Source organism: Prinia subflava, chromosome 24 (assembly GCF_021018805.1).
Source record: "Prinia subflava isolate CZ2003 ecotype Zambia chromosome 24, Cam_Psub_1.2, whole genome shotgun sequence".
Taxonomy (NCBI): Eukaryota; Metazoa; Chordata; class Aves; order Passeriformes; family Cisticolidae; genus Prinia; species Prinia subflava.
In genome coordinates, this window is record NC_086270.1 from 4,910,737 (window position 1) to 4,933,582 (window position 22,846).

At 64.0% G+C, this 22,846-nt stretch overlaps 1 protein-coding gene across 1 annotated transcript in view; it reads left to right on the top strand.

Moving 5' to 3' along the window:
- The window catches only part of FOXO6 (forkhead box O6), a 35,798-nt gene that overhangs the window by 7,804 nt on the left and 5,148 nt on the right, over positions 1–22,846 (top strand). The gene's annotated exons all lie outside the window — the stretch shown is intronic.

Consider the following 22,846-nt stretch of genomic DNA (forward strand, 5'->3'; position numbering starts at 1 on the left):
TGGAGCAGCCCGTGAGCCCGATGCTATCAGTGCCTTTTATCAGGCTAGGTGAGGATGTGTGGCCACCTCAGCCCTGGCTTTTTCTTTAAAATACATGGCACAGTGCCAGGGGGGCACTGGGGGCAGCTTTCCTACCCTGGGACAGGGTGTCCCTGGCACCAACACAGTGCCAGGCTGGGGAGCCTGGACATGAGCCTGGCACCTGCTCCCCAACCCTCCGCCCAAACCATCTGAAGGGAAAGTGGAGCAGAAACGCCCCAGAACGTGTCAGCTTTGGAGCTGTAATAGCTGTGATGAATCCTTTCCCCTCTCCCCAGCCTCTCAGCAGCTGGGAGCCGACGGGAATGAGGCCCCGGGGTGCTCCCGAGCAGGAGCAGCGTGTCCAGCCCCTGTCCCCAAACGCCCTCTCGCCCTGCTGGGTGGCGTCAGCAGTTTGCCAGACGGCCGGGAACTCCCCGCATGGCTGCGATGGCTTTTGTCCTCGGCTGTCGCATGGCTGGGGCCGCCAGCTGCAGGTGCTGCGCTGCTCCCGCTGCCGGCTCGGCGTTCCCCTCCCCTGGCGTGTCGCTGAGCTTTGGGGTTCGGGGGGATCCAGGGGGAGCTGAGGCTCTCTGAGCGCGTTCCGTGGCATTTCGCTGCTCGTCCCGGCTCGCTGCCGGCCCCCGTGGCCAATAAATCAGGGAGCAGAGCCTGGCTGTGCCGCGCCAGGGTGAATTGTGGTGTCGTTACCCATAACGAGTTCAGCGGGATGGCACGGCAGGAGCCTGCCACAGCCTGGGCCGTGGGAAGCCCGGCCGGGTCACCCCCGGACTGTGACCCTGGCAGAGCCGCGGGCATCTCCCAGCCCGGCGGGTGCTCTTTGTGCAGTGCCAGGAGATGGGGAGGGCTGCCCGGCACCCCCGCACGGGGGTGGGCAATGGGGTCTGTGGGGACACCGCTGGCTCCTGTGAGTGCTGGGGGAGTGGACACCACACCGTGGCACAGAGAGGTTTGGAGCATCCCCGGAGCTTGCCCAGGCTGTATTTGATAGTGCAGGGTTGGAAACACCCAGTGCCAGCTGTGAGGGTGGCACAGCCAGGGAGACCGGGACTGTGACTGTGCTTAGGGCCCTGCTTAGCACCATACCGTGGCCTCCTTCAGCAGTGGCTGCCTCCTGCAGAGGTTGCAGGGCACTGGGAGCTGTCCCACCCCAGGGCACAGCCAGCTGGAGCTCTGCTGGCTGCTGGGAGTGGGCTCCAGCAGGATGAAGATGGCCAAGTGCCCGTCTCTGCCCAGCCATGCCACCAGGTCTGGGCAGCCAGGACACCGGCCATCATCTCCTCCCTGCATCCTGGCAGGGCCACCCTGGTCTCCCTGCCTCAGGTGCAATGTGTGTGCCGGATGCAGGGGAGGGATTCACAGGCTTGTGGAGTGACAGACTTATAAATTTTGGCTTTTTTTCCGAGACTGTCAAACCTATGTCTGTCCCAGGGATGTAAGACAGCATTTTATTGCTGCCTGCTTGATGGTTGTTCCCTTCTCCTCTGCGGCTGTGATTTATCTCTGCACTTTGCGCTGATTGGATTAGAAGTTTAAATGCTAAGGGTGCATAACAATATATTTTTCTTATTAATATTAAAAAATCATTATTGGATTTTTTATAGTTCTGTTTTGAATTGAATCCCCTTGCTTGATTTATTCTCTCTCCCAGAGTAGAATTTAATGCTAATAGGAACAATCATTGCTTTGTTTTGAATCTTTGACTGTTTGGAAAACTTTCCGTGCAAAGGGAAATTACAGCATTATTAAGAGTGCATTAAAAGAGGGTTTGCCCATTCCTGGCTATTACCTGTAAGCTGGAGGGAAAACAAAAAAGCCAAGACAAGGAGTCTCTTTTTCAGGGTTTCTGCTCACACCCTTGCTGAGGTGTAACTCAGTGATGGTGCTGGTTGTTAAAATGGGCTCTGTTCTGTCTCAGGGATTAATTTCAGGTCGTGTTGGGTTGGTGCTGGGTGGTGAAGGTGTGTGTGGCAGTGGAGCTCACAGGTGAAAGGCAGGAGCTGACTGTGCCACTGGGGGGTAGCTCTGTTTCCTGCCGGATTTCAGGTTTTTAAGGAAAATGGGAGAAGAAGGACAGCAGCTCCCAGCTGACGCCTGTGGCAGCGTGTCCCCCGCACGGCGGGTGCCAGGCACAGGGATGGAGGATGAGTTCCTCCCTTTGCCTGGGGATGCTCAACCCTCTGCCCATGTGTGGGGACCACCCAGTGCCCACCCAGCCCTGGGACCCACCGTGTCCTCATGGTTGTGCCCACTGTGCCTCATGCTCCAGCAGCCACCTGCAGCAGTGCTGGGGAGAGCCCCACGGGCAGCCCTGGGGAACAGAGCCAGGCAGGTGCCATGGGGCAGGGGCTGGGGACACAGGGCTGGGTCGGTGGGGTGGGGCAGGGAACGGGGACACGGTGACAGGCAGGTGGCATGGGGCAGGGGCTGGGGACACGGTGACAGGCAGGTGGCATGGGGCAGGGGCTGGGCACACAGAGCTGGGCAGGTGGGATGACAGGGGCTGGGGACACAGTGCCAGGCACCTGGAGATGTGCCTGGGGGCGGGTGCAGCGGGAGTGGGGAGCTGTGCCAGGCTTGGCACGCAGCAGCAGGGCTGGCAGGGCACCACAGCCTGCCTGGGCAGGCCTGGGCACCCACGGCCCTGCAGCACCGGGGGGGTGGGAGGGTGGGGTGTGGGGTGTGGGGTGTGGGGGGCACAGCTGGGAGTGGCAGGAATGTCGGCCGCAGGCACGCAGGGGCAGCGCTGTTGGCATGAACTTCCCTGCAGGGCTGTGCTGTGCCAGGCTACCACCCTGCACCCCCAAAACTGCACCTGGCACCCCTTGCTCTGCTCCCCAAAATCTGCACCCACTATCCTGCACCTGCTCCCCATGGCATGCACCCCTCACTCTGCTCCCCAAGCCTGCGCCCCCAATCCTGCACCCAGCACTCCATGCCTTGCTCCCCATACTCTGCACCCCAGAATGTGCATCCTGCACCCCTCAGTGTGCTCCCCAAACTCTGTACCCACTGTCCTGCACCTGCACCCCTCATTGTGCTCCCCCAAAGCCTGTGCCCACTGTCCTACACCTGCTCCCTGTGCCTTTGTGCCCCACACTCTGCTTCCCTGCACTTGTGCACCCCAGAGCTGCACTCTCCTCCCTTCAGCACTCATCGTGCTGCCTGATCTGTGCTCCCTGCTCCCCAAAACCTGCACACTCCACCCTGCACCCTGCCCTCCAAACCCTGCAGCCTGCACTCCACCTGCACCACTCCCTCCCACAGGCATTTCCTGCCATCCTGCACCCGCTGCCCCTGCACTCCACACACAGAGAAAACCCCCTGTGCCTGCTGGAAACCCCAAACCCACACCCACTGCCTCTGCCCCACCTTGGAGGCCACACTGGGGCACTGCTACCTGTCCCTTGGGGGGTTTCCCAGTCGGCCCAGTGCACTCTGAGCACTGGGACACTCTCTTTTGCTGGGACTCTGTGCCAATGCCCACGAGCCCTGATGTGCTTGGCTCTGCCTCCAGCCCCTCCGTGCTCTGTGGGTTATGGGGTGTCACTGGGGGGGACCCCTCACCCCCTGGCCCCATGGCACAGCAGCAGCAGTGGCTGGGATGGATCCCAGAGGGCTCAGGTGGTGCAGTGCTGTTCCTTGGTGCAGTGGGGTGAGGATTCCTGGATTCCCAGATTCCTGGATTCCCAGCAGCAGGTTCTCAGGTGTCCTCCCACGTGCCAGGACTTCCTGGCTGAGATTTCCCGCTGCCCATTCCGGGCCAGGCAGTTCTGGGATCCCAGCAGGATCCCCTCACCCCCTGTGCAGAGTTTTTGGCTGACCCTCCCTTGTTTTCCCTCTGTCCTGGAGCCTGAGTGCACCAGCCAAGGAGCGAGAGGCTCCTGCCAGGCCCCCCTCAGTGGTGAGACTGTCACTGACTGGGGGGCTTCGAGGTGGGGACCCAGTGTGGAGGAACATGGGGTTACCGCCAGGATGCACGGTGGGGTCTGGGCAGGTGTCCCCAAGGTCAGGGACACCTCTCTCTGTCTTGTGGGGTCTCAGGGGGTGACCCCACGACTGGGGATTGGCAGTGAGGTGGGGAGATGTGGGGTGCAGTGCTGTGGGAAGGCTGGGGTGCAGAGGTGAGAGATTTGGGGTATGGAGTGTGCAGAGTGGGGTGCAGGGCTGGGAGATTTGGGGTGTGGAGTGTGCAGAGTGGGGTGCAGGGCTGGGAGATTTGGGGTGTGGAGTGTGCAGAGTGGGGTGCAGGGCTGGGAGATTTGGGGTGTGGAGTGTGCAGAGTGGGGTGCAGGGCTGGGAGATTTGGGGTATGGATTGTGCGGAGTGGGGTGCAGGGCTGAGAAGTGGATGCTTGCAGGAGGGCCACTCTGGCTTGCCAAAGCTCCCAGTTTAACCAGCAAGGTCCCAGCAGGGTACCCAGCTGCAGGGGTCTCGGGCAGGACCCGAGGTGGCTCCTCAGCAGGGGACAGATGCCTGGGGTCCCCTCCTGCCTCACTGAGGCACTCCCATGGTGACACCACCCTGGGGAGACAGGGCCAGCAGTGGTCCCTGGGACCCCCCTCCCTGTCCCCAGCCCTCCCCACAGCCCAAATCCTGCTCCTGCTGTGGAGAGCGAGCAGAACCGGGGGCTCCAGCAATTATCCTCGTGCCCTGAACAATTAATTCATGGCAGCAGAGTCCAGCAGAGCCTCTCCCTGCCTTGCTGCCCCCCAGCAGCCCCCCAGCATCGCCTGGCTTTGGGGTGCTGTGGGTGGGGGCATAGGGGGCTGGCTGGGCAGTGGGGTGGGACAGAGGGGGTTTGTCACCTGCAATCTGCTGCCAGGGTGGCACGGGGATGGAGGGGCAGGTACCCTCAGGACCACTGCCCTGCTGCTGCCCCATGCCTGTGCCTCAGTGTCCCCCTTGTCACTGTGCCAGGCATGGGGGACTGGGCTGGTTTCGCTGCCTGGCTCAGGGCACCCCATCTTTTAGGGGGGTTTCTGCACAAATGCAGCTCTTCCTGCAGGGCTGGATTAGCTCCAGGGCAGGTCAAGCCTCCCCCTCCAGCCGGGATCTGGCTGCAGGGTCGGGAGCAGCGAGGGGTTAAACGCACTAAAGCTGGTGTGAAACTTTTGGCTGGGGAGCTGCAGGCAGAAAGTGCATTTGTAGCCGCAAGTGGCTGCCTTGAAGACGATCCAGATTTGTCTGGGAGCCGTCTGCTGCTAAAACCCTTTGATCCACTTACTTCTCCCCGGGGAGCTCCCTGCAGCTCTGGTGCTAATGCCCCCGTGGCGACAGGGGCTGAGCTGCCAGACGGATGCAGGGGAGACCCCCCTCCTGCTGCCAGGGAAGAGAGCAGCCGCAAAAAAATGAGGGGGGAGTGAAAATAGAGGGGCTTAGGGATACAGGAGGGATGGCAGCAGGCTTAATCCATGGGGTGCAGGGAGTGGGAGAGGGTTTGGGTGTTCCTGGGCTGTGGGGAGGGAAGGAGGATAGAGGGATGGGGGCATGGAGAGTGAAGGGATTCAGGGCTGAGGGATGGAGGAGGTTTGGCTGTTCTCAGGCTGTGGGCAGGGATGGAGGGAGCATTGCCAGGTGGTTCCCAAGATGCCAGGGCTTGGGGGGATGGTGGTGGTGTTGTGGGGAGGGTTTGCATCGTTGGTGTCTCCCCAGAGCTGCTGATCTGGGGGGTTCCAGCCCCAAGGTCGACTGCCCCAGTGCTCAGTGGCAGATCCTGCTGGGCAGCCAGCCCTGCTGGGTCAGGGGTCTCAGGTGGTCAAGTAGCTGAAAGGGGAAGGCAGGAGAAGGGCAGGCAGGAGGCAGATCCCGTGGGTTAAATGGGATACTGGCAGTTTGGGATCATTGGGACTTTATTGCTTTTACCATAGGAAACGTTTAAAGATCAGGAAGCTGAAATCAGCTTCTGTACTGGACCTCAAACCACAGAATCCCAGACTGGTTTGGGTTGGAAGGAACCTTAAAGCTCATCCTGTCCCGCCCCCTGCTACGGCAGGAACACCTCCCACTGTCCCAGGCTGCTCCGAGCCCCGTCCAGCCTGGCCTTGGGCACTGCCAGGGATCCAGGAGCTGCTCTGGGCACCGTGAGCCAGGGCCTGCCCACCCTCACTGGGAGGAATTTCTTCCCAATACCCCATCTCCCCCTGCCCTCTGGCAGTTAAGTGGAAAATTCCCTTTTTCCAACTCCCGCCCTCCCCACATCCCCACTGTGGATGAGTGTCACCCTGTGGCTGTGGGTCCCTGCAGGTCCTGGCAGGGCAGCAGTGCTGTACAGCTGGGACAGCATCAGTGACGGGGCTGGCACGGTGCTGAGCCTGGCACCGGGCAGGGGGACACCCCCTCTGCACCCCCCATAACACCCATGGGCGAGTTATGGATGGACCAAGAGCACAGGCTGCCAGCCTGTGCCCAGAGCAGGATGGGGCTGTGGGTAGCAGGAGGGGACAGTGACTCCATGGACAGGATGAGGGGACAGTGACTCTGTGGACAGCAAGAGGGTGACAGTGATCCTGTACACAGCATTAGGGGACAGTGACCTCCTCCCTCCTGGGGCTGGCACCTGGGAGCCGGTGCTCGGGAGGGGTCAGGAAGGCGCTGGGCAGCCGTGGCGAGGGGAAAATCCCATCGAGGCGCTGCTGGAGCCGCAGGAGGGGCCAGGGGACGGTCACAGCCGGGGACAGCCAGGGCTGGGCACGGTCACGGCGAGTCCAGAGGGCTCCGCGAGGGCTGCAGGGGTGGGATGGAGGTGTGAAGGGAGGCGAGCGAAGAGCGAACAAAAGCCGCATTGAGTGACACAGCCCGGCCGCCAGCGGAGCAGGAGCCCGGCCAGGAAAAACAGCGCCTGGAGCGGGGAGCACATCGTGTCCCTGGCCGCGGCCGCCGCGGCCTCGGTACATTCTGTAGCGGAGGAAGCTGGCGCGGGGTCGGGCTGGCTCGGGCCGCCTCGGGGACAGGCACGGGGGGCTGGCCAGCAGCGCTGCCCCGGCCCCAGCGCCCGCGGCTGGCTGCGGGACCGAGCCCCCCGGGACCCCCGGGACCGAGCCCAGCGAGACCCCCGGGACCGAGCCCAGCGCGACCCCTGGGACCCCCGGGACCCCCGGGACCCCCGGGACCGAGCCCAGCGGGACTGAGCCCCCCGGGACCCCCGGGTCCCCCGGGACCGAGCCCAGCGGGCCCGAGCCCAGCGAGACCCCCGGGCCCGAGACCCCCGAGCCCGCCAGGACCGAGCCCGGCGGGCCCGAGCCCAGCGCGACCAAGCCCCCCCGAGCCCCCCGGGACCCCCGGGACCCCCGGGACCGAGCCCAGCGGGCCCGAGCCCCCCGGGACCCCGGGGCTGCCGCTGCCCGGTCAGCGCGGGGCGGGGGCCGGCACGCAGGCAGCGAGCGGGCGCCGTGCCCAGGAATTCGGGGATGGTTTGCAGGCGGCGCTGCCCGGGCAGCAGCGGCTGATTCAGGCTAATTCAATTACTGCTCCGTGTCACGGAGCCGGCGGAGCGTGCGGGAGGCTGGGGGCCCCGCGGGCAGGGGGGGGCCTCGGAAGGGCTGCCAGGACCTCCGGACATCGGCGGGATGGGGGTGCCCCCACCTCTGCGGGGACACCCTCAGGCAGGGCGTTGTACCCAGACTGGCAGCACAGGCAGGTGCCCACAGCCTGGGGACCCCCAGCTGGGGGTGCTGAGGTGTGACCCCGGGTGCTCAAACCCCTCAGGGTGGGCTTCCAGAGGGGAAGTCGTGAGAAGCTGCCTTCCTGCAGCGATGTGTGAATTCTCGTTGCTTCCACACCTCTTCCCTGTGCCTCGTCATCCTCTGTCCCCCTCCCTGGTATCTGCCTCAGCCTTGCTGCAACCCCCACCTCCCAGGAACACCCTAAAATTAACATCCAGAGGGGCTGGGGATGGGTTCAAGCCCCTGGGTCCAGGTTCAGGGCACTGTCCCTGCAGTCCAGAGCTGGTTTGTTCTGGTGCTCTGGTTCCTTCTGCCCGTTTTTGGGCATTTTATGACACCCTCTTGCCCAGACACCTTTTTTTGGTAGTTTAATTTCCAAGTATCTGATTCTTCTGACTGGCACACAAACCCTCCAGTGGCAGTGTGGACCTGGGGAAGATCCTGGGGCCATGAGCTCCTGCCACGGCGATGGCCAAGGCGTCACTGCCAGTTTGTGGGGGACAGGTTCCTGCGGGCTCTTGCTCCAGAGAGAGCAACAAAGGAAAAACAGTCCTGAGGGTGCTGCAGGGCCTGGCCCAGAGCATCTCCACTTCCTCCTCGCTGCAGGAGGGCAGCTGGTCCCGCTGCTCGGGGGCTGAGTGGCCCCGTGGGGCCGTGGCACTGCGGGTGGATCCAGATCCTCCCTCGGGCTGCACCGGGACTGCCTGGCTCGGCAGCTCTGGCTGATGTAATTTTTGCCATTACAGGTAAAAAACTGCTCTGCCTCGGGTGGCAAACTCCCCCAAGGCAGGCGGGAGGGGGTTGTTGTGTTCCTGTTGCTTTGCAGCAGCCTACAGGGGATCCTGCTGCCTCCCCAGGGTGGCTGCCTGCTTCCCCTCCTCCTCCTCCTTCTCCTCCTCGGGCTGCCTGTGCTGCCAGAGCTGTGCTTGAGGGGCAGAGGCTGCCCCAGCAGCCCCCTGACTTCTTGTTAGCCCTGGTCCTGCTGGGTTTGTGCCTGGTCTGGCAGCATTCCTGCATCCCACCTGCCCCTGGGAAGCATCCCTGTATCCTGCCTCAGCCGGTGCAGGTGCAGCCCAGGGACCACTGCAGGGCTGTGGCTGTGGCTTTCCTGCCACCCTGTGAGATCAAACAGTGCTCAGAGCTGGGGGGACGCCCTGCCCGGGGTAATGGTGCATCCCTGGTGGTAGAGTTTGGGATGCTGGGAAAAATCTTGGGGCATTCCTGGTGCTTCAGAGGGAAAAGCAGAGGCTGTGATTGAGCTGAAGGTGGCACGGGGATGCAAAGGTCCCCTCCATGGTGTGGGCTTGCTGCCAGCCCCTGCCCATGGGCTGTTGGGGGGAGCTGCAGGCAGGGAAGTGTGTCCCTGGGTGTTTTGTGGAGACCCAGGAGTGGTGGGGCAGGGAGCAGAGTGCCCAGCCAGAGCTGGGGCACAGTGGCTTCACTGTCCCTGCTCCACCAGCCCAGCAGAGCAGCCCCAGGCTGGGTGGCAATGTCCCCAAGGAAAAAGTCCCCTCCTCATCCCCTCACCAGTGCCCCAGGGGGGTGGCAATGGCAGGGCCAACCTCCATGCCCCCAGGGCGTGTTCCACAGGGCTTGAAACCCCTCCCATGCCCCAGAATGTGCAAGGCCTCGTGCCAGGGATAAAACCCTCCCCGGCAGGAGATTCAAGCACCCGATGCCCCCCAGGCACTGCCAGCACCCAGCAGCCTCCAGGCACCCACTGGGCACAGCTCTGCCCATGACTCCTGTGGATGAGCCCATGGAGCCCTGGGGTCACCTCGGGGATCTTTGGTGTCACCCCAGACCCCTGGTATCATCCCACAGACCCCTGGTATCACCAACAAACTCATTTGTGCTCCTGGGGTTGAGCCCTGTGAGCACAGCCCCACTGATGGGTGGGAAAAGGGGGACCCCCGGGACATCCCCCTGCCCCGGGGGCTCGGTGGGATGGGGTGGCTGGATCCCCTCGGTGCTGGCAGAGGTGGGACCGACCCCCGTTGGACTGCAGACAGGTGGAGCTGGGCTGCTCTGCCAGGCCCCACCCCAGCACCCACCGTACCTGCAGGATGTCGCCTGCTGTTTCCCTGGCAACGGCGATGGCATCCCGCACACCTCGGGCAGAGTTTCCCTGCATCCCCTGCGATGTCATCCCCGTTGCCCGGGTAACCCGGCATCCGGGAGCTCCGGCAGGCAGGTACTGGGGGTCCCCAGCTGCCTTCTGCTGTGCCCAGCCCCTGACAGTGCTGCTGTGGGGGCCCATGGGGGGACAGGCTGACGAGTCCCAGAGCTGCTCTTTCGAAGGCAGGGTTGGAAGGATGAGGCACGAGCCGGGCAGATTTGGGGGAGCAGGCTCTGTCATGACAGAGCTCAGCCCACACTCTGCTTGTTGCCGGTGCCTCGTGGGTCTGCCGAGCGTGGGGAGCCATGGGCAGCTCGGGGGTGGGAGGAGAAGCAAAGCTTGGGGACCCTGTGCCTGCACACAGGGCTGGGGACTGTGTCTGGGCTTGTGGGCAGTCGCTGTTCCCAAGGGAAGAGTAGCCAAGGGATGCTGGCAAGTGTCCAGGCCAGCTGGTCATTCCTGGACTCACCTCGGGGTGACTGGTCTTGGCAGGAGGGCACTGGTGAGGTGGGTTAAACATCCCAGTGCAGGCTGGAGTTGGGGTGTTTGCCTGCAGATGCCCCTCATGCCATGAGCCCATCCAGGGGTGAGTGTCCCCTGTGCTCTGTGAACAGCTTTGCCTTGTCCCCATTCCCAGTGCACATCCTGGGGGGACCAGACACCCCCTAAGCCCCGCGGCATCGGGGTTCAGATCCCAGGGCAGGGAAGGGTGGGAGCCTCCCAGGATGGGCAGTTCCAAGTGCTTTCTCCAGCAGAGGCAGGAAATTCCCTTGCTGGGGCGGCAGCCTCAGCCCTGCCCAGGGAATGTGTTTGGATGGAATCTGAGCCTGCAGCGCTGGCCAGGATTGCCCCGTGGAGCCTGGGCTGTGCCCCGTGTGCTGGGCTGGAGGCTGAGCATGGGCAGGAGCTCCTCTGGGGTGGTTTTGGGGAGCCCTGCTGGCAGCCAGCCCCTCTCCTGCACAGGCCCCCTTGGGAGCACCACCCCTGCCAGCACTGAGGGGATCCAGCCACCCCATCCCGCCGAGCCCCCGGGGCAGGGGGATGTCCCGGGGGTCCCCTTTTCCCACCCATCAGTGGGGCTGTGCTCACAGGGCTCAACCCCACGAGCACAAATGAGTTTGTTGGTGATACCAGGGTCTGCAGGGTGATATCAGGGGTCTGTGGGATGATACCAGGGGTCTGGGGTGACACCAAAGATCCCCGAGGTGACCCCAGGGCTCCATGGGCTCATCCACAGGAGTCATGGGCAGAGCTGTGCCCAGTGGGTGCCTGGAGGCTGCTGGGTGCTGGCAGAGCCTGGGGGTCATTGGGTGCTTGAATCTGCTGCCTGGGAGGGTTTTATCCCTGGCACGAGGCCTTGCACATTCTGGGACATGGGAGGGGTTTCAAGCCCACCCTTGGGCAGCTGCTGGGCATGGGGGAAGCCTCCCCTCCTCCTCCTCCTCCCCTCCTGCTCCTCCTGGCAGGACAGGCTGCTGGGACCCCAGCCCGGAGCTGGGGGGGCGGCGGGGGGTGTCTGCCATGAGCAGGTGCAGAGCAAAGGGAACAAAAGGGGGCAGCTGAGTCAGCAGGGGTGGCAGGGGACACGGGAGGGGGCTGGGGGGCTGTGCCTGTAGGTGCCCGTGTGCAGGATGGTGCAGGTTGTGGCTGGAGCGGTGTGTGACACCCCAGGGTGTGTCCAGTGACCCAGCCGGGCTGGTGCAGGGCCAGGGGCTGTTCTTTCAACCCCCTGGGGTGGTTTTTACGTGTCCCCCACCACACCTTTGCCTTTGGCTCCTGCCCAGCACCCAGAGGGAGCTGAGAACACCCCCCGAGCTGTGGCTGCCATCCCAGGGCACAGCAGGGATGGACTCCCCATCTCTCTTCACCCCCTGGACCCCACACAGGAGCCACCCCAGCTGGAGCCCCTCCTGCTGTGCCAGTGACCCCTAAGAGCATCCCCCTTGGGGAGACCCCCGGGTGCCATCACCCCCTCCGTGGGTGGGAAGGGTGGGTGTCTGCAGTGGCCTGGGCTGGCCTGGGGGGGACAAGGGGAACAGGGCCTGTTCCACTCTGCCATCGCCCCTCCCTGTCTCAGTTTCCTGTGTCTGCAGCAGTCCTGGGCTGGGGGATGGGACTCAGCATCCCTCCTTCCCACGGGGCTGGAGCTTCAGAGACATCCCCGGGGCTTTGCAGTGACCTTGCTCCACTTGTGTGACTTTGGCTGGTGCCTGTGTGCCGGGGGGCTCTGAGATGCCAGGGCTGTGTGACGTGGGCTGATGGCTGAGGGGTCTCTGAACCCCCCCGTGTGTCCCTGCCCCTTCCAGCAGGGTCTGGGGATGCACAGAGCAGCCCCGGGCACGGACTGAGTGACACAAAAGGCTCTGCCCTGCTGGGAGTGCCCACCCCAGGGTCTGTGTGGGTGTGAGGCAGCTGAGCCTCTGTCTGTGAGGGCCCGGCAGGCAGAGGGACCCAGGGGACAGCTCTGCTTTCCAGGGGTGGCTGATGTCCCTCAGATCCCGTGGCAGAGGGTGCTGCACTCAGTGTGACAGCACCTCTGGCTGCCATCCCCCTGTGGGGCTGTGGCACGTGGGTTGGGACCTTTGGGCTGGCCCGGGCCAGGAGGGGCATCAGCATGAGGCCACTGCCCACTGCAGGGACATGGTGACACCAGTGACAGCCCGGGCCACGGCCTCCTTGTCACTGTCCCTTGCCAGCTCCAGATGGGGAGTGTGTGCCCCTCTGGCAAGGGGGTGACCCTGGGGGTCCCCACTCCCTGCAGCAGCCGGGTCCTGCCTGTCCCAGGTGGGCTGTGCTGGGGGCATGGGGCTCCTGCCCTCCTCCTGCTGTGCACGAGCGGAAAAATCAATGTGAAAGTGGGAAAAAAGGGAGTTTTGGGGGTTTTTACAGAATCATGGTTTGGGTTTGCAGGGAACTCAAAGCTCATCCAGTCCCACCCGCTGCCATGGACAGGGACACCTTCCACTGTCCCAGGGTGCTCCAAGCCCTGTCCAGCCTGGCCTGGGACACTGCCAGGGATGGTCTGGAGGATTTTGGAGGGTCTCAGTGTGTGCTGGCTGGGGACAGCTGGCCCTGCTCAGGGGCTGGGGGCTGTGCAGTCCCACAAGGCTGGGTGAGGAGGTGTGTGTTGGGCTGTCAGCAGCTCAGGGACAGCAGGGACAGCCCAGAGCCTGCCGGGGTGCCACGGGCTTCACCAGATGGACTTGGCCCCACCGTTGGCTGGAAACTGCTCCTTATTTTCAGAGATGTTTTTTAAATAGTGCTTCTCGCCACGTTTCTGCACAGCAGGTCCCCATGGTGAGGATTTTCTCCCTTAGAGGCATCACTGAAGCCTCCCCTGCTCCACTCTCTGGGCCTGAAACCTGCAAACTGCTACAAACATTTGTTTGCTTGGGCAGCTGGGGTTTTTTAAGGGTTTTTTTTTTTGCAATAAAACTGGTCCATGAAGAATCCTTCAGCCAAGGGCATTTGGTGGTGGGAATGTCCCTCGGTGTCTTGGCCACCCCTCTTGTCCCCATCCCCTTCAGGGCTGAGAGCACTGAGTTATCTCAAGCCTTTGCCATCTGTGCTTGCTGCTGGTGGGATGAAATCTCTTGCAGGAAGAAATTCCTCCCTGGGAGGGTGGGGAGGCCCTGGCACAGGGTGCCCAGAGCAGCTTTGGCTGCCCCTGGATCCCTGGAAGTGTCCAAGGCCAGGCTGGATGGGGCTTGGAGCAGACTGGGGCAGTGGAGACTGTCCTTGCCATGGCTAGGGGTGGAGAGGGATGTGCTTTAAGGTCCCTTCCAACCCCAACGCATTCTGAGATTCTCTGACTCTATTTGAGAACCCAAGGGCATCTTTCCATGCACAGCCAAAGCAGCTCCTCATCTCCAGAAGCTGCCCTGGGGGCACGGGGAGCCTGTCCCTGCCCCAGCAGCAGCACAGTGCTGCGGCAGTCCTGGGGGGACACACAGTCCTGGGGGGACACACAGTCCTGGGGGGACGCACAGTCCTGGGGGGACGCACAGTCCTGGGGGGACACACAGTCCTGGGGGGACACACAGTCCTGGGGGGACGCACAGTCCTGGGGGGACACAGCGTGCTGCAGAGAACTTGGCTTTGCTCCACAGCCCCTTGAAAACCCCGGGGCTGGAGGCCACAGCACAGAGGGACCCGGGGCACCCCTGTGGGGCTGCTCCCCAGGGGTGAGGATGTGGGGCAGGCAGAGAGCACGGGGGGAGCACGGGGGAACAGTGTGCCCTGGTGCATGGCTCCCTGCCCAGCCCTCCCTGCCTCGCTGGGAGCAGCCCAGCTCTGAGGCAGCTGCCAGGCTGGAAATCAGGACACCATGGAACAGGCAGGGGAGGATGGGGCTGGACTCCCCAGCCCTGGGGTTCCTGCTCAGCTCAGGGGGCCATGGTGCTCACCGCGCTCTGACAGGATGGTGACATGAGGGTGGCATGTGGCTGTGTCCCTCCCGGGCAGCCAGGTGACCCAGAGATGGTGTCTCACTGCAGCCAGGTGACCCGGAGATGGTGTCTCACGGCACCACACAGGAGGGCTGCCTCCCCCGGGGCTCTGAGCGTGGCTGTGGGTCACGGACGGTGCAGGCTGAGCCCTGCTGTTCCCCCTCCCTCCCGCAGGCAGTGAGGAGCAGGTGGGCTGTTTCCCTCATGGCAACAGCCAGCTCCTCTGCCTGCTGGGGCTGCAACCCACCAAGGGGGCTCAGCATCCTGCTTGGGGCACCTCCTGCATCCCTGGTGGGTGCTGGCTCTCCCTGGGGTCTCCGTGGCAGATTTGATGTGCCTTGCCTCGGGCTGGGAGCAGCTCTGGGTTCTCTCAGTGCGGGTACGGACAGGACTGCCTGGGAGCACTGGGGCACCCGCTGTCCCCAGGCACCCCCAGTGCCAGCAGTAGCAGGGGGGGACAGCCAGCAGGGAGATAAAGTGGCACCCGAGGAAAAGGGAGTGCGGCTGCTTTAATGATCTGGCTGCGGTGAGAACTTGGTGTGGAGGAAATTGAACCCAGGGGAAAAAATCCTGTAATTTCATGCAAAAATTACACGGCAGCTCCGGGTGATTTACTGCAGCTATTTTGGTGGCCAGCTCTGGGGTGTCATTAGAGCGTGATGGGGTAAGTGACTGCTGGTGGAGAGGGTCTCCCCAGGGCACCTGAGCTGGCCTCACCTGTTGGAGGGGGGTCTGGGCGGGCAGGGAGGACTGGGGGTGGCTTTTGTCCCCAAAGGCCGAGGGGCTGATGTCCCTTAGGTGGATGTGGGCACCTTGCAGAGCATCCCTGGCTGTGGTGGCACCTCAGGTGAGCTGGGCTGCTGGGACTGGAGCTCCCACTGCAAAGGGAGGGGCAGAGTCTGACCCTGTGCTCCCCCCTTGCTCAGCACCCCCTGCCCCACAGCCCACCCTCAGCATCCCCGTGGGGCGGGCTGAGGGCTGGCACAGGTCCCCAGGGCAGTGCTGTGCCCGGTGGCACTACAAGGTCCCCTGGCTCAGCTGCTTCCAGCTCTGGGGGTGAGTGGGTGCCCATGCCAGCACCACGGAGATGAGATGGGCAGCACAGCAGCCCTAACCCCCCTCCCCCTGGCAGCATTCCAGGGCAGGGATACACGAGGGGGGCAGGCAGGAGGTGGGCAGGGGTCCTGGCTGTCCCATAGCCAGGGAGGGCATGGGGCCAGCCCAGCACCTTGGCACTGGGGCCGTGCCCCTGGGAGGTTCCTGGTGCCAGAGTGAGCTGCAGCTGTGTCCCCACAGCTCTGCAGGGCTCCTGCCCCCTTGCAGGGAGCAGGGAAAGGCTGGGCTGTCCCAAAATATCCCCCAGTCCCATGGGGGGTCCCCAGCTCCCCAGCCCTGCCCGTGTCCCCGGAGAGGAGTGTGTGCCTGCTTGTTATGCACGGCCCTGCTCTGATCTAATGAGCCCTTTGGGGAGCTCCCGGGGCAGGAGGGGTGCTGGGGGACCCGCAGAGGTTCTGCATGCAGCGTGCACAGGGATTGCTGCCTTCCTCATCACCCCCGGGCTCCTCTGCTGCCCCCTCAGGTCAGTCCTTCAAGGGTGGGCAGCACAGATCCTCGGGGTGGTGGGGCAGGACAGGGCTTGGGCAGACACTCTCCCAGCTGTGCTGGGACCAGCTCTTCTGCCCCTCCTGTCCTGAACCAGCTTGGGAGCTGCTGTGGCTGGGGGAGAGGGTGTCACACCGAGCCCCAGCACAGCCAAGGAGGGTTTGGGGCTGTTCTGGCCCCATCAGGAGAAGCCCAAGGCAGGGGATGTCTTTGTGCAGGCTGTGGTAGCTGGACTGACTGTGCAGGTGTTCCCCCTGCGCTGAAATCACTCAATACCAGTCCTAATTCTGTCTCCATCCATCCATCCATCCATCCATCCATCCATCCATCCATCCATCCATCCATCCATCCATCCATCCATCCATCCATCTTCTGTCTTCCCCCTGGGCTGCGGTGGCCCTGAGCTCTGGCAGTGTTTGGACAACGTTCTCAGGCACAGGCTGGGATTTTTGGGGTGTCAGTGCAGGGCCAGCAGCTGGACTGGATGATCTTGGTGGGTCCCTCCCAGCTTGGGAGGTTCTGTGGTTCTCTGACCCATCTCCTCAGCCACCTCACTGAGACCTGGTGGCCAAGCTGGTGTGAGCCCCACTGACCACTGAGAAGATGCTGGTGCCGTGCCTGTCCCCTCTGGGCCACAGGGAAAAGCCCTTCCCCAGGGAGGGGCTCTGCAGGGGCTCCCTGGGCTCTCCCCAGGGCAGGGAGCACGATCCTGTGTTTGAAGGGGACATGGAGTGATGGCAGCTGGCTAAAATAAAGCAGCTGCCATGGCAACTGCAACAGTCCCAGGGCTGGGAGAGGGATGCCGGGCCGTGTGTGCCACCTCTGCCACACACACACACTGGCACTCTGGTGCCAGCCTGGGCATGAGGAGTGTCCCCATGTGGCCAGTGTGCCCTCCTGGCTGGGGGGTGCAGGGGGTCTCACCCCTGGGTGCTGACCCAAGCACCCCCTGTGGGGTGTCCCCCTGGACTCTGCCAGGCCAGGGGGCGGGGAGGCTGCAGTTTGGGGGCACCCTGGGCAAGGGCTGTGCTGGGCATGGGGGGCTGCTGGGGAGCGTGGGGAGCCATGGGTGGTTTGAGGGGTGCCATTCATGTCTCTGGTGAGTTTGGGAACTGCCTGTGGTCAGCAGGGCCAGGGAGGCACTGGGGCAACTGTGGAACAACCTCAGCTGCCAAGTGCACAGTGGGGGAGAGGGGCAGCTCCGTGCCAGGGCGTGCAGGGGGGCTGCACCGGGGGGGTGCATTGGGGGCTGCACTGGGGCTTCCATGAGGTTGGACCCACTGAGAACCACCAAGATGTGTGGTGGAGATGGGCAAGGACCAGCACGGGGCCAGGCAGGGAATGGGCATCACCCCAGGGGCCCATCCAGTTCCACAGCACCCACAGTAGTTCTGGAACCAGTCTGGAGCCCAGGCAGCCACAGCCTGTGTGGATTTGGGGGTCGGGATGGGGCTGGCCAGTCCTGGTAGGGGTCAGGGTGGGGGTTTCCTACCTGGACCTTCTCCTCCAGGAGAGGCTGCTCTGGGACACGCCGAGAATGGCAGAAGGACGTAGGCAGGGGGTGGCACAGCCTGGCCCCGGGATGTGGGATCTGTGTGCCCCACAGAGGCGCGGCTGGACCCCTGCCCGGTCCCTCACAGAGAGGGGCCGGGGGTTGTTCAGGGAGGGTTCACCGCCAGCCCCAGCCGTCCCTGGGCTCTGCGCACACCTCGGGGGTGATTAGCGGTCCCTAATGAGCTGTCGGCGGCGCTCGGAGCGCGGGGGGGAGGCGGGGATGCTCCGGCCGTGGCGCCCCGGGCTTCTCGCGTGTCAGCCACCTGCGCGGGGCCGGGCGGGCGCGGCCCGTCGCGCCTCTAATGGGCATTTGCTTCAATTAGCAGCACGTCAGCCCCGCTCTGCTCAGCCGGAGCGCTGACCCGAACGCGCTGCCTCCGCTCGCCGCCGCCGGCGAGACCCCCGCGGCGGGGGCCGGCTGCCTCCCCCTGCCCCTGCCGTGCCCTTCCCGCGGGCACCGCGCGGCTCCGGCCCCGGGCGAGGACGGGCCGGGGACAGGGGGACAGCCCCGGCTCCCCGGGGGGACGCGGCAGAAGGGATCTGGGCATCAGCTGCTGGTGTGGGGCTGAGATAGAGCGAGGTGTTGGGGAGGCTTATGGGGCATTGTGGGGGGCTGGGGAAGCTTATGAGCCATTTCGGGGGGCTGGAGGGGCTTATGGGGCATTGCAGGGGGGCTGCAGGGTTGTGGGGCATTGAGGGGGGCTGCAGGGTTATGGGGCATTGCAGGGATCTGCAGGGTTATGGGGCACTGCGGGGAGCTGCAGGGTTGTGGGGCATTGAGGGGGGTTGCAGGGTTATGGAGCAATGCAGGGGGCTGCAGGGTTGTGGGGCAATGCGGGGGGCTGCAGGGTTATGGAGCAATGCAGGGGGCTGCAGGGTTGTGGGGCATTGAGGGGGGCTGCAGGGTTATGGGGCATTCCGGGGGGCTGCAGGGTTATGGGGCATTCTGGGGGGCTGCAGGGTTGTGGGGCATTCCAGGGATCTGCAGGGTTATGGGGCATTGCAGGGGTCTGAAGGGTTGTGGGGTATTCTGGGGGGCTGGAGGGTTATGGGGCACTGTGGGTGGGGGCTGCAGGGTTTGGGACCTTATGGAGCATTGAAGGTTCTGGGTAGTTTATGGGTCATTGAGGGTTTTGGGGGACTTGTGGGGCACTGAAGGGGTTGGGGGGCTTATGGGGCATTGAGGGTTCTGGGTAGGTTATGGAGCATTGAGGAGTTTGAGGACCTTATGAGGCTTTGAGGGTTTTGGGGGGCTTGTGGGGCACTGAAGGGGTCGGGGGGCTTATGGGGCCTTGTGGGGGCCTAGGGAGCTTGTGGGGCATTGAGTGGGTCTGGCTGTGGGCTGGCACAGGGCACCAAGGAGCCGGTGAGGCAGTGCAGGGGGCTGCTGTGAGATGCTGTGGGTGCTGTGGGTGGTGCACAGGGCTGCTGTGGGGGCTGTGTGTGGGGCAGTGCCAGGGGCCGGCTGTGGGGTGGCTGTGTGGCTGCAGGGCACTGTGGAGGGGGCTGCTATGGGGCAGTAACACCCTGACAAGCTGTGGGGCATGGCAGTGCTCAAACAGGAGCCCTGTGCCCGGGGCTGCCCCTGCCCAGCGAGGCAGTGTGTGCCTTGGGGAGCTCACAGGGCTGCTCACAGCAGAGAGCCCCGTGGGGCTGGAGGAACACCAGGACATGTTGGACTGGATTTACAACCACCCCCTGCCTGGCTCCATGGGGTTCCCCTTGCTGCGTTCACCCAGCTGTGCAGGGAGAGCTGCTGTGGGTCAGGATGGTGCAGGGGTGATGGGGGTGAGGATGGTGTGGGGTGGGCTGACGGGGGGCTGATGTGGATGGGAATGGTGTGGGGCTGATGTGGGTCAGGATGGTGTGGGTTGGGCTGATGTGGGTTGGGGTGGGCTGATGTGGGTCAGGTTGATGTGGATGGGAATGGTGTGGGGCTGATGTGGGCTGGGCTGATGTAGGCTGGGCTGATGTGGGTCAGGCTGATGTGAGTCAGGATGGGCTGATGTGGGTCAGGCTGATGTGGGTCAGGATGGGCTGATGTGGGTCAGGCTGATGTGGGTCAGGATGGGCTGATGCGGGTCAGGATGGGCTGATGCCCCTGCAGTGGTGGGGTCTCATGCAGCTGCCTGCCTGTCGGACAGCACGGGGAGCCACTCCTGTCACCACGGGCCATCCGTCCCTGGGTTCCTGCATCCAGGGTTCCTGCCATCCCCGGCTGTGGGCAGCCCTGCCACGTGTGCCAGCTGCCACCTGCCCACCAGGCAGGCCTGGGGTGGCCGTGCCAGGCTGGTGGGCTGTGCTCAGCCCCCGGCTGCTGCGGGCAGGATGGTGACAATGCAGGCAGGAGGGCTGCCTGTTCCCAGGGGACAGTGCCAGGAGGTGGCTGGTGCCCGCAGGCAGAGCCATTTTTTGGGTGAATATGATGTCTTTGGCAGTGTCACCATTGGCTGTCCCATGCCACCACCACCGTCCCTGTACATCATCCCCACTGAGGCTGTCGGCAGCCTCTGCCCTCTGGAATATTTCCTGCAGCAGTGGCAATTTTTATGTGCAAGAAGCGAATAAGCATCAATTAACCCCTGGAGCTGTCCTTGTGCTGCTGGCAGAGCCCTTGTTAGCAGCCCTGTCCCTGCTTCCTCCTGTCAGCGGTGTGGGAATCCCCACCAGGTAACAACCGACGGGCCCCTTTGGATGGCCCAGCAGCCTGGACAGACAGACAGACAGACAGACAGCCCCCGGGGAGCTCTGAGAGCAGGGCTCTCAGGTGTGGGGTGTGTGGGGAGCAGCTGGGATTGGCAGATTTGTTTGGAAAACCCTCGGTGCTGGGCAGACAGCAGGGAGGGGTGACAGCTCAGGGACACAGAGGGGTGCAGGGGGTGTGACAGGGATGGGGGGGGGGTCCACAGAGCCTTGTTTGCTCTCCCCATCTCTGGGCAGGGCCTGCTCTTGCTCGAATTGCGCTCGTTTCCCCCACCCTGCTCTCCTCGGGGCACGCAGAGGGGGGTTCAGCCCCACTCCCTGCACCCCGACACTCGTGGGCACCCCAGGGCTGGCGGTGGGACCCCGGCACCCGCTGCTGGGGTGGGCATGGGCAGCGCCGCCCGTCTCAGGGGTCGGTACCGGTCTGGGTGGCTCATTTCGGGGTCCCAGGTTCATCTCGGGGGTCGATGCTCGTTTAGGGAGTCCGGCCTCGCGGGATGGCTTCTGGCTCCCACCGCATAATCATCACCATCATCATCATCATCATCATCGCTGCCAGATGCCCATTGACAGTCGAGTCACTCTCCCGAACAATGGGTCCGGCTAATCCTTTTACAATGGGACTAATTGCTAATCAGACCGATTTCACACTGCCTGTTCCCCTGACAATGAGGCTCGCCGGAGGAGGGCTCCTGGGGGGGTGGGGGGCTCTGTGGGTGCCCACAGCCCCCCCTCAGGCCCACAGCAGGACCAGCCCCCGGCAGACGGGCACCGGCGTGGCGCTGGGGTCTTCCAGCTTGGCAAAGCCCGCGGCAGCTGGTGGCTGAGGGCTGGCACGGGCTCAGCCGGGGCTCAACAGGGGGGTCCGGTGCACCTGCAGCCCTGGTGCCACCTCCAGCCCGCCCTTCTACTCCCCACAGCATCCCCGTCCCCTCGGCAGCGCGGCGGGGGAGCGCGGGGGCCGCAGTGCGGGGGTCACCCCTGGCACGGGCCGGGTGTCACCCCTGGCACGGGCTGGCAGCGAGGTGGGGACCGATGCCCTTGCTCGGTGCTGTTTGGGGTTTGGGTTTTGGCTGTGGGGCCGGGTTACCAGTGCGGGGCTGAGCCATCGGGGCGGGCTGGACAGGCAGGGGTGACAGGGGAACAGAGGGGACAGGGAGGGTGGCACAGCGCAGGCACAGGGCACGGCCAGCCCTGCAGCTGAAAGAAGTGATGCAGGGCAGGGAGCAGTGTCAGAGGCGTTGTGGGGGCTCTGGGGCTGGCACCATCCTTTCCTGACCCCAGGGCACACCCTGCCAGGAACCGGTGTATCCCCACCTGTGCGTCCTGCCAGCGGGGCCGGGGGCCGCGGGAAGCTGCGTGCTCGGGGCTGTGGGACACTGGGTGCCCGGGGGGGCGCTGGGTGCCCGTGGGAGCGCTGGATGCCCGGGGGGGCACTGGGTGCTCGGAGCTGTGGGACACTGGGTGCCCGGGGCCGCTGGGTGCCCGGGGCTGCCGCGGTGGCCGTGGGTGCCCAGGTCCCTGCTGTTAATCAGCTCCTGGCCCGCCCCAGCGCAGCCCCCCCGCCCCGCTCCGGGTGCCCCGAGCCGCGGCCAGCCGAGCATGTCGGGGTGCTAATGAGGAGAGAGCCGCGTGTGCTGCACCTTGCACTTAATTGCTGCTGTCTTGTGGCTCTTAATGAAGCTCGGCTGAGGGAGAAGCGGCAGCTTCCCCTTCTCTCCCTCGGGCAGCCTGACCCTGCCAACCCTGTCCCCGTGCCTCGGGGGGTGCAGGGTGCCCTGTGCTCCCTCTGGGATGGGAGGGGGCTGCAGCAGAGGATGCTGAATGTCACCCCCATCCAGCTGTGCCGTCCCCGAAGCCCATCCCCTCTCCCCGTGCTCTGCATGGCAGCTCCATCCCTGCTGCGCAGGCTGCAGCATCCCCTGCCCCCTGTGCTGAGCAGAGCTGGCAGTGCTGGCAGGGAGGGACTGTGGCCATGGGGGGTCCCCACCCCTGCCAGGGGCCCAGCAGGGACTGGGCATCACTCCAGCAAGCCCAGCTGTGGCATCCGCAGCTCCCCACTCTCTGTGGGGATGAGCTGGCTGGTGGCCTTGGCCCTCCTAGGGTGGTGACAACCACGTGCTGTGCTTCTGTCCCTGCTGCTTGAAGGGTGGCTGTGTGGTGGATGGGAGTTTGGATCACCCTGTGGCTTAAGGAGAGGTGCTGGAAGGTCAGGGGGACTCTCCCTGCCAGGAAGGCTGGCCAGGGCTTGACTTGCTCTGCTTGCAGGTGGTGAGCATTGGTTGGGCAGCTGTGTCCCAACCAGCCCCTGGGCCCCCTCCCCAGCCGTGCAGGAAGGGGTTAATGGCTGGCCCATACCTGCAGTTGCATTTTAAAGATGTGAAATTAAAGCCCGTAATTTATTCTCCCCACACACGAAGGAGCAATTAGTTCTAAACACGGCTTAATCAGTCAGTGCGAGATTGATTTCTGTAGACTTGGATTTGGTGGCTGCTGGCGAGGAGCCAGCCTGGGAGCAATCTCCAAATAAATGAAGTGCAGAGAAGTAAGCCATTACATAATATGATAGATGAGGCTGGAGCTCACTTGCCTCTTCATTAGTATTCCACTGTACACCACAACAGCACCAAACTTTCTCCCCTGTACCGTGGGTTCCTCCCCCTCCTCGTCCTTCTGCCCCTTCTGCAGCTGGGAAGGGGCTGGGGAGGTGCAGCAGC